The following is a 10,022-nucleotide window of genomic DNA, read 5'->3' as shown; positions in this document are numbered from 1 at the left end:
CAATCACTCCCCCCACATATCATCTCCCCCCCACATATCATCCCCCCCCACATATCATCCCCCCCACATATCATCCCCCCCACATATCATCCCCCCCTCCCCCACATATCATCCCCCCCACATATCACCCCCCCACATATCATCACCCCCCCACATATCATCCCCCCCCCCATATCACCCCCCCCACATATCACCCCCCCCCACATATCACCCCCCCCCCACATATCATCCCCCCCACATATCACCCCCCCCACATATCACCCCCCCCACATATCATCCCCCCCCACATATCATCCCCCCCCACATATCATCCCCCCCACATATCATCCCCCCCACATATCATCCCCCCCCACATATCACCCCCCCCCCACATATCATCCCCCCCCACATATCATCCCCCCCACATATCATCCCCCCCCACATATCATCCCCCCCACATATCATCCCCCCCATATCATCCCCCCCACATATTATCCCCCCCCACATATCATCCCCCCTCACATGTCATCCCTCCCCACATATCATCCCCCCCACATATCACCCCCCCCCCACATATCATCCCCCCCACATATCACCCCCCCACACATATCACCCCCCATATCATCCCCCCACATATCATCCCCCCCACATATCATCCCCCCCACATATCATCCCCCCACATATCACCCCCCCACATATCACCCCCCCTCACATATCATTCCCCCCACATATCATCCCCCCCACATATCATCCCCCCCCCCACATATCATCCCCCCCCACATATCATCCCCCCACATATCATCCCCCCCACATATCATCCCCCCCACATATCATCCCCCCCACATATCATCCCCCCCCACATATTATTCCCCCCCCACATGTCCCTCCCCCCCTCTCATCTCCCCCCTCACATGTCCCTCCCCCCTCACATGTCCCCCCCTCACATGTCCCCCCTCCACATATCATCCCCCCTCCACATATCATCCCCCCTCACATGTCCCTCCCCCCTCACATATCATCCCCCCTCACATATCATCCCCCCTCCACATATCATCCTCCCTCCACATATCATCCCCCTCACATGTCCCCCCCTCCACATATCATCCCCCTCCACATATCATCCCCCCTCCACATATCATCCCCCCTCACATGTCCCTCCCCCCTCACATATCATCCCCCCTCACATATCACCCCCCCACATATCATCCCCCACATATCATCCCCCCTCACATATTATCCCCCCCTCACATATTATCCCCCCCTCACATATTATCCCCCCTCACATATTATCCCCCCCTCATATTTTATCCCCCCCTCACATATTATCCCCCCTCACATATTATCCCCCCTCACATATTATCCCCCCCTCACATATTATCCCCCTCACATATTATCCCCCCCTCACATATTATCCCCCCTCACATATTATCCCCCCCTCACATATTATCCCCCCTCACATATTATCCCCCCCTCACATATTATCCTCCCTCACATGTCCCTCCCCTCACATATTATCCCCCCCCTCACATATTATCCCCCCTCACATATTATCCCCCCTCACATATTATCCCCCCTCACATATTATCCCCCCCTCACATATTATCCCCCCCCCTCACATATTATCCCCCCCTCACATGTCCCTCCCCTCAATATTATCCCCCCCTCACATTTTATCCCCCCTCACATGTCCCTCCCCTCACATATTATCCCCCCCTCACATATTATCCCTCCCTCACATGTCCCTCCCCTCACATATTATCCCCCCTCACATATTATCCCCCCTCACATATTATCCCCCCCTCACATATTATCCCCCCCTCACATATTATCCCCCCCTCACATATTATCCCTCCCTCACATGTCCCTCCCCTCACATATTATCCCCCCCTCACATATTATCCCCCTCACATATTATCCCCCCTCACATATTATCCCCCCTCACATATTATCCCCCTCACATATTATCCCCCCCTCACATATTATCCCCCCCTCACATATTATCCCCCCCTCACATGTCCCTCCCCTCACATATTATCCCCCCTTCACATATTATCCCCCCTCACATGTCCCTCCCCTCACATATTATCCCCCCCTCACATATTATCCCCCCCTCACATGTGCCTCCCTCACCTCACATGTGCCTCCCTTTGACGGTGTGGGGGTAACCAGGCTTTATAATAAAGGTACCATATATTGGTGCCCCGCTGCAGCTTAGTAATTGTAGAATTGTGTAGTTATGAGGGAGGGGTAGCTGTTGGGTAGCTAATAATGGTACACACAACAAAGAACAGAAACCCAACTTAAAGCACTCTTCCTCCCAGAGCTGTATGATTGGTGAATTGATTAAAATAATATTTTTTATTGATATTAATTGTAATAATGGTGGTTAAAATATTCAGACAACAGACTATTCTGGAACCAGGGTCATGTGTAGGATTGAATTAGGCCAGATAGCTTAACTCATCCCTCTTTGAAAGGACAACAAGTCGTTATGTATTTTCTTAACTTTATTGGGAAAGTCACAGCAAATAAAGGGTACTTGTAGATGTTGTGGAGTAGTAAGAGAGTTCTTCTCTATGTGAAATGCTTTGTATCAAGGGTGTTAGGACCAGTATGTCATGCCAGAATCTGCACTCATGTTAAGCTTCCATTTTGTATGGTCATAACTAGTTAAGATTCTTTAGTCAGCCTTTTGCTGAAATATAATTTCTAAATGCACTCAGTTTCTGCTAAATTACATTTCTTTTCTTCCTGCTAAGGATATTGCTAAGATACTTTTGTGTTGTCAATTTCCTGCTGTTTTAGTTAGAATACAATAAACTGGTTCTAACCAAGAAGCAAAATAGTGTAAAATAGTTGCTAAAGATTCAAGGTCTCTTTTGATAACAGACAATGAATAAGCTATGTATTCAGACATTGCTTGTATTGGAAAGACACGTCCCAAGAATCACGGCACTAATATGTCCTGCCCCTAAATCACGCCTCTAATCAAAGCTACACCCAAGACACACCTAGGATACGCCTATGTAACGCCTATGTTACGCCTATGTTACGCCTCTAACCAATATCTTCTTTTTTCCGTATAAAAGTCATTACCCTATGAGTAATAAATTGAGACAAAGGATTTGAAACCTGGCTTGCGTTATGTTTCATTTCGTTCGTCTACCAGGCCTGAAAGTTCCCCAAAGATCGAAGATAACAGTGGCAGGGTGTGAAAGCTTCTCCGGGGAAGTCTGCTGCAAAATGGTGCAGATGGTGTGTCCAGTCACAAGGCTTCAGTTTTCTTGGCAGAGAATAGGTTCCTTTCGGTTCTGAAGCCTAGGCGAGGAAATTAAGGTTTTCCTTCAGAAGATAAAAACGGAATGGCCTTGCCAGGGGGTACATAGCATAAGAGGTACTCACTTAGCCTGTTTAGGATGGAAAAGGAAGTGAGTAATCTTTGTCACACAGGAATAGTAACAGGACTATGCTACCTGTGAATACAGACAGGGGAGTATGGAAAAGTCCATGTAGCCAGGGGGATTAAAGAGCTTGGCAAGGCAACCAGCTACTGACAGTGTAAGAAAGGAATGTGTAACAATAATGTATCGATTACACAGGCACTGTCAGATTCTCCGCGCACCGGGGGATATGGGGGAGGGACGGATTCTCAGCGCGCCGAGTGTCACGGTAGCTAGTGATAGGTTATTATCTACACAAAATATCTGGGTTGAATTGAACACGACTTAGATATAATAAATATAGTTTATTCCTTAAAGAAGGTGAACACACAAGATGGTACAAATAACGGACAAGATATAGCACTTACTTAAGGGTTGGACAATGAAGCAATTAGGTACAGGATTGGCAATTCATTCAGCATGAATCAAATGAAGATATCACGAAAGACACTGGGCATAGAGCTTACACTCGTTTATATGGAGTTTCAGCCCCATACCCTAACAAGAGGTGCAAGGCATTGGATGACAATTATCTGCACCCAATCTATCCTGAAGCTAGGGTCACGTTTTGAGGTATGAATAGCTTCAGTTAGCTTTAACTCATGCTTCCCTCTTCCAAAGCATGACAAGTCCTTAATGTCTTTCTTAACTTTATTGCAGAAGTAGAAAACAACAGGAACTTGTAGGTGTAGTGTAGGCAGAGAGTGCTTCTCTATGTGGAATGCTTCTATGAGGTTAGACTACGGTAAGACAGAAAGGCCTTACCAGGGGTGGATGCAGACAGGTCTGTACTCACTGTGATCTTAGGTGGAAAAGGAAGTGAGGGGCAAGGGTCACACTGAAAGTGAAGTGAGAATGCACTAACTATCAGCAAGGACAGGGGGGGGGAGGAAATGGGAAAGCCCATTAACTAGGAGGACTGGAGATGTTGCCAGAGCAACCAGGGGTGTGACAGACTGGAAGGAAAAAGGGCTACATAATGTATCCATTCCATCTGCACTGGGAGTAAACTGCAAGGAAAGTAACATCCAAGTACAGCTAGCAGGCAGAACTGCCAAGGGAAGGGGGGCTGAAACAGAGAAGGCAGACATGAGTATTTCTGTTCCATGACACTCCCCGTCTGGTATCTGAAGATACCACTATATAACAGAATATGTGGAACATATGTGCAATGCAAACATAACATAACAATGCGAAAGTCCATGTCCACATAGCGAGGTGATACCGGCCGGTACCACTGGCGTCAAAGTCCTTTGGCCAGAACCTTCTGGTAAGGGAGGCCAGGTGGATGCACAGCTCTAAGTTAGCTTGATGCACCACAATGTCTCTCAAAGTCCACAGAACTGGTAATCAGTTCTCCTTGTTATAGTCCGATTTAGGCATTAGGAGGATAATCTCTGTGATGGGTCTCAAAAAGGTTTTAACAATCCCATTTTGGGTCACCCAAACCTCTACCTTGCGGACCCTTTCATCTTCGCTTGGGATGGTTTTGATAACAAGTCCCATGGGCCATTCGTTTCTTGTCACCTGTTTGTCCTTTAACAGAACCACATCTCCCACTTGGATATCTGGTTTAATCATTTGCCATTTATGGCGTTCTTGGAGTGTCACCAGATACTCGCGTCTCCAGCAATCCCAAAATGTGTTGGCCAAGCGCTGCACCTGTCTCCACTGTCATTTGTACACATCCTTAGAGTTGAAACCTTCGACGGGTGGGGATGTTCCCTACTTTCTGGGTTAGCAGCATTGCTGGTGTCAAAATACTTGGCGATTCTGGATCTGTTGACACTGGAATCAAAGGCCTAGCATTAATTATCGCTGATATTTCTGCCATAAATGGGGTTAACACTTCGTGGGTGAGTCGAGTCAGATCGGTTTTCAGCATCATAGAGTCCAAGATATGCCGAACCACCCCGATCATGCATTCCCATGCTCCGCCCATGTGAGAGGAGTGAGGAGGGTTGAATGTCCACGTACACTTTTGGTCACGCAGGTATCTTTGGATACTGTTATCTCTATTATCTTTAGTGTCTATTTGTAATTCCTTACATGCTCCAACGAAATTGGTGCCGCAATCGGAGCGTATTTGTTTAACTGGTCCTCTGACTGCAAAGAATCTTCTGAGGGCATTTATGAAGCTTGAAGCATCCATAGATTCTATAATCTCGATGTGTATAGCTTGCGCACTCATGCAGGTGAAGAGTACCGCCCATCGTTTACTGTTTGCTAGTCCGCCTCAAGTTCTACGTGAGATGACCATCCAGGGCCCAAATACATCGAGTCCTACATAGGTAAAGGGGGGTTCTGTATTAAGTCTGTCGATAGGTAAATCTACAATCCTTTGGTCTTGGCTTTTGCCTCGCAGCATTCGGCACCTAACACATTTGTGGAGATTACTGGCCACGCACTTTTCATGCCAACGACCCAAATGCCCGCCGCCCTAATAGCGCCTTCGGTGAAGTGTCGTCCCTGATGCAAGACTTGTTCGTGGTTGTAGCGCACCAACAAAGTAGCGATGTGATGCCGGCCAGGGATGATAAGAGGATTGCTTTCCTCCCTGCTCAGTTGGGACTTGTTGAGGCGGCCTCTTACTCTCATGAGGCCGTCATCGTCGATGAAGGGATTTAACTTCCAAAGTGGGCTGTTTTTGGGAACACTCTTCCCTCCACGAATGCACCTGATTTCTTCCGCATACGTTTCTCTCTGAACATGACGGAGAACAGTTTCCTTTGCCCTTGTGACTTCCTCCACGGTTTGCAACTCTTTGCAGATGTGCCAGCCGTGGCAGCCAGTAGTTTTACCATCTGGTGTCTGGCGGAAGGAGAAGGCTATATGCCTGAGATGGGCTACTGCTCGCAGGAGGGCTGTCCACCTTGAGAAGCGATGGAATCGATGTGATCAGAATGCGTTTCTGTGCAATACATTGGTGAGTAACACGGATACTTGTGGGGGCCTTATCTCCGTATCCTTCTCGGGATCCACAAGTTCAAAGTCGCCAACTGGGGTTGGTGGCGTTTCCGCGGGCTGCGCAAGAAACGTTGGTCCTGTGAGCCACAACGTGTTCTGCAGTTGTGCTGCAGGTACTGATCTGGTGGCGTGATCTGCAGGATTTTGATCTGTGGGCACGTGGTGCCATTGTTCTGGTTGGGTTGACTTCCTGATTCTTTCTACACGGTTGGCCACGTATACGTAGAATCTCCTTTTCTTGTTATATATGTAGCCCAGTACCACCTTGCTATCTGTGTAGAATTTGACGGCATCTGGTTTGCTGTCCATCTCGTTCTCGATGAGCTCCGCCAGTTCTACCGCTAACACTGCACCACATAGCTCGAGTCTGGATATAGTATGGTCGGGTTGTGGCTCCAGCTTAGCCTTGCCAAGGATGAACCTGATGTGGTAACTTCCACCCACGTCCGTGGTTTTTAGGTAGGCCACCGCTGCTATAGCCTTTGTGGAGGCATCTGAGAATACGCAAAGCTCTTTGCTGTGTGCGGGGGTGAGAGATATAGGAGAGTAGGGGCGTGGGATCTGGAGTTACTCGAGGGCCTTCAAGGAGTACTTTCACGTCTCCCACTCTTTCCGTTTTTCTGGGGGTAGTGGGGTGTCCCATTCCTGCTTTTCGAAGGACATTTCTCTGAGAAGAGACTTCCCTTGTATAGTGACAGGAGCCACGAAACCTAGCGGGTCGTAAAGACTGTTAACGTGGACAGGACTCCGCGACGTGTGTAGGGTTTTTCTTCGATGGCTACCTGGAACGTAAAGGTATCTGTTTTAAGATTCCAGCTTATCCCCAGGCTCCGCTGTATGGGAGGCGTGTCGGTCTCCAGATCCAAATTCTTGAGATCGTTTGCTTGATCATCTGCGTGGAACGCCTTCATCACTGTGGCACTGTTGGAGGCTATTTTGTGCAATCTTAGGTTGGCATTTGCTAACATCTTTTGTGTCCTTTTGAGTAGATCTATGGCCTCTTCTTTGGTGGGAACTGATTTTAATCCGTCGTCCACATAGAAGTCTCTTTCGACGAAGTTCCTGGTGTCTTTCCCGAACTCTGCTTCTCCGTCTTGTGCCGTTCTTCTGAGGCCGTAGGCAGCCACCGCAGGTGATGGGCTGTTCCCGAAGACATGTACTTTCATGCGGTACTCTGTGATTTCATTTTCTATGTCGTCATCTTGGTACCACAGGAATCTTAGGTAGTTACGGTTGTCTTCTCGCACAAGGAAGCAGTGGAACATCTGTTGAATGTCTGCTGTTATGGCGATTGGCTCCTTGCAGAGGCGGATCAACACTCCCAGAAGACTGTTCGTCAGATCCGGCCCGGTGAGGAGAACATTGTTTTGGGAGACTCCCTGATGCTGAGCACTGGAGTCAAATACCACTCGAATTTGGCCAGGTTTTTGGGGGTGGTAGATGCCAAACGACGGGAGGTACCAGCATTCTTCGCCTTCTCTCAGTGGGGGCGCCGACTCTGCATGGCCGCTGTGGAAGATTTTCTGCATGAAGGCCACAAAGTGTTCCTTGGTCTCTGGTTTCCTTTGTAGGTTACGGCGAAACGGAGCGAGCCTAGACATGGCGTGGTCTCTGTTGTTTGGGAGGCTCCGTGCGGTCGCCTCTTCCTTGGCGTGGACGCGTGATGACTGCTGGTCAGTGTGAGGGACTGTATTCTCCCGTGTGGGTGTACCTGGATTGCGAACCCATTGTAGTGCATCCGTGTGCGTGCTGGCGTGTGGATCACTGTTGCGGCTGTGGCTATCCCAGGCAGCATGTACCATTGAAGGAACAGCGTCTTCTCCTTGTGGACCTAGCAAGTCTTTGGTGTCTGTGGAGTCACTCCCTCCATGTAGAGATGGCGCGCTGGTGTTTACGCTGAAGAGGCTCCTTACGTAGTCTTCAGTGCGTTGGATTGGATCCTCTGAGGCTATCCGTCTGTACTGTAGCTCCCCGCCGTGTTGTCTCGCAGCTGCTTCTAAGACTTCGGCTTGGGCTATGGCGGCAGCAGCATCCTCTTCTTTGCTTAGAGCTTCTAGATCCGCGTCTAATTTTGCCTTTCTATGCGCAGCGGCGGCGGCATTGGCAGCGGCGGCGGTAGCAGCGGCGGCATTGGCAGTGGCGGCGGTAGCAGCGGCGGCAGCATTGCCGGCAGCGGCGGTAGCAGCGGCGGCGTTGGCAGCGACGGCGTTCTGCTCCTCCTCTTCTATGCGCGCTCTTTCTGCCCTTACGGCTGCCTCTCTCCGACCATATTCGGCCCTGGCACGTGTGGCCTCTGCGGAGGATTGCGCCTTGGTAGCGCTTGCGCTAGCGCTGGACGCGTTAGATTGCGCTGATCTTGCTGACCTTGATGAATACCTGGATATGCTTGAGCGCTGCGATGTGGTTTCCGCCAAAAGGTCCTTTCTCCTACTCTCAGCCTCCGTGATAGTGGTTCGCACGCGGATGTCTCGTGTCAGGTCAATGTTACTCTGTAAGTCTCTTTCTTGTTGGCTTTCGCTGGTGTTGGCCCTGGTCAGGTAAGTAATGTATGCCTCTGACAGCTCTTGATAACGCGAGTGATCAGTCCTTAATTGCATTATTGCCTGCTCGAGCTGTTGCGCATAGTTGCCAACACTAGTAACATTGCGTATTCCCAGTGTGGTTGTTTCCCAGGCCAACTCTAATTTAGCGCGGTGCGCTTCAATGTCAGTCTCATATTTTCACGGGCCTTTTGTGTCAGTGTGACTGTCCGTTTGGGCCTTGCGCCTGCGCCTGTTGCAGTTGCGCAGCGGTCTCTGTGTCTGAGTGATCGCTTTCCTGCGTGATGTCTGGTGAGGCTCTGAGTTCTGCCATGCTGTAGGTGTGTGTAGACCTTTAGCCAGTTTGTGTGGCGTGCGGTCTTTTACCTGTGTCAGCGATGGGCGTCTGTCTCAGATGATGCCGAGCGGTGTCCTGCAGCGTGCAGCGTAGGGGTAGCTGTACTCACAGGTGTCCGGTGGCTCTGACCCATGTCCTGGCGGGTCTCCGGTAGCGTGCCCCTTGATGGCACTAGCCGTGGGGACGTGCGCAGGGGTAGGTGAGATGGTGGCTCCTCACTATGGAGCTGTGCAGAGGGTGGACTCAAAAAGACAGAGAAGGCAATCAAGGCTCTGTGTGTGAAATGCACTGTCTGTTTGCAAGGCTTCTGCCTTGTGTGCAAGGTTGTTTGCTGGCTGTGTGCAGTGTAAGCCTGCTTGCTGTTTGTAGGGCTTTTTGCTGAGTAGAGTTGCACTTTGTAGCATGAAGGCTGTGAGTGATAGCTTCTGCGTAGACCTCTAGTATACGGTCTCTGTCTTACTATCCTGAAGCTAAGGTCACGTTTTGAGGTATGAAGAGCTTCAGTTAGCTTTAACTCATGTCTTCCCTCTTCCAAAGCATGACAAGTCCTTAATGTCTTTCTTAACTTTATTGCAGGAGTAGAAAACAATAGGAACTTGTAGGTGTAGTGTAGGCAGAGAGTGCTTCTCTATGTGGGATGCTTCTATGAGGTTAGACTACGGTAAGACAGAAAGACCTTATCAGGGGTGGATGCAGACAGATCTGTACTCACTGTGATCTTAGGTGGAAAAGGAAGTGAGGGGCAAGGGTCACACTGAA

The sequence above is a fragment of the Ascaphus truei genome, chromosome 5 (genome assembly GCF_040206685.1).
Source record: "Ascaphus truei isolate aAscTru1 chromosome 5, aAscTru1.hap1, whole genome shotgun sequence".
Taxonomy (NCBI): Eukaryota; Metazoa; Chordata; class Amphibia; order Anura; family Ascaphidae; genus Ascaphus; species Ascaphus truei.
This window is presented reverse-complemented; position numbering follows the sequence as displayed.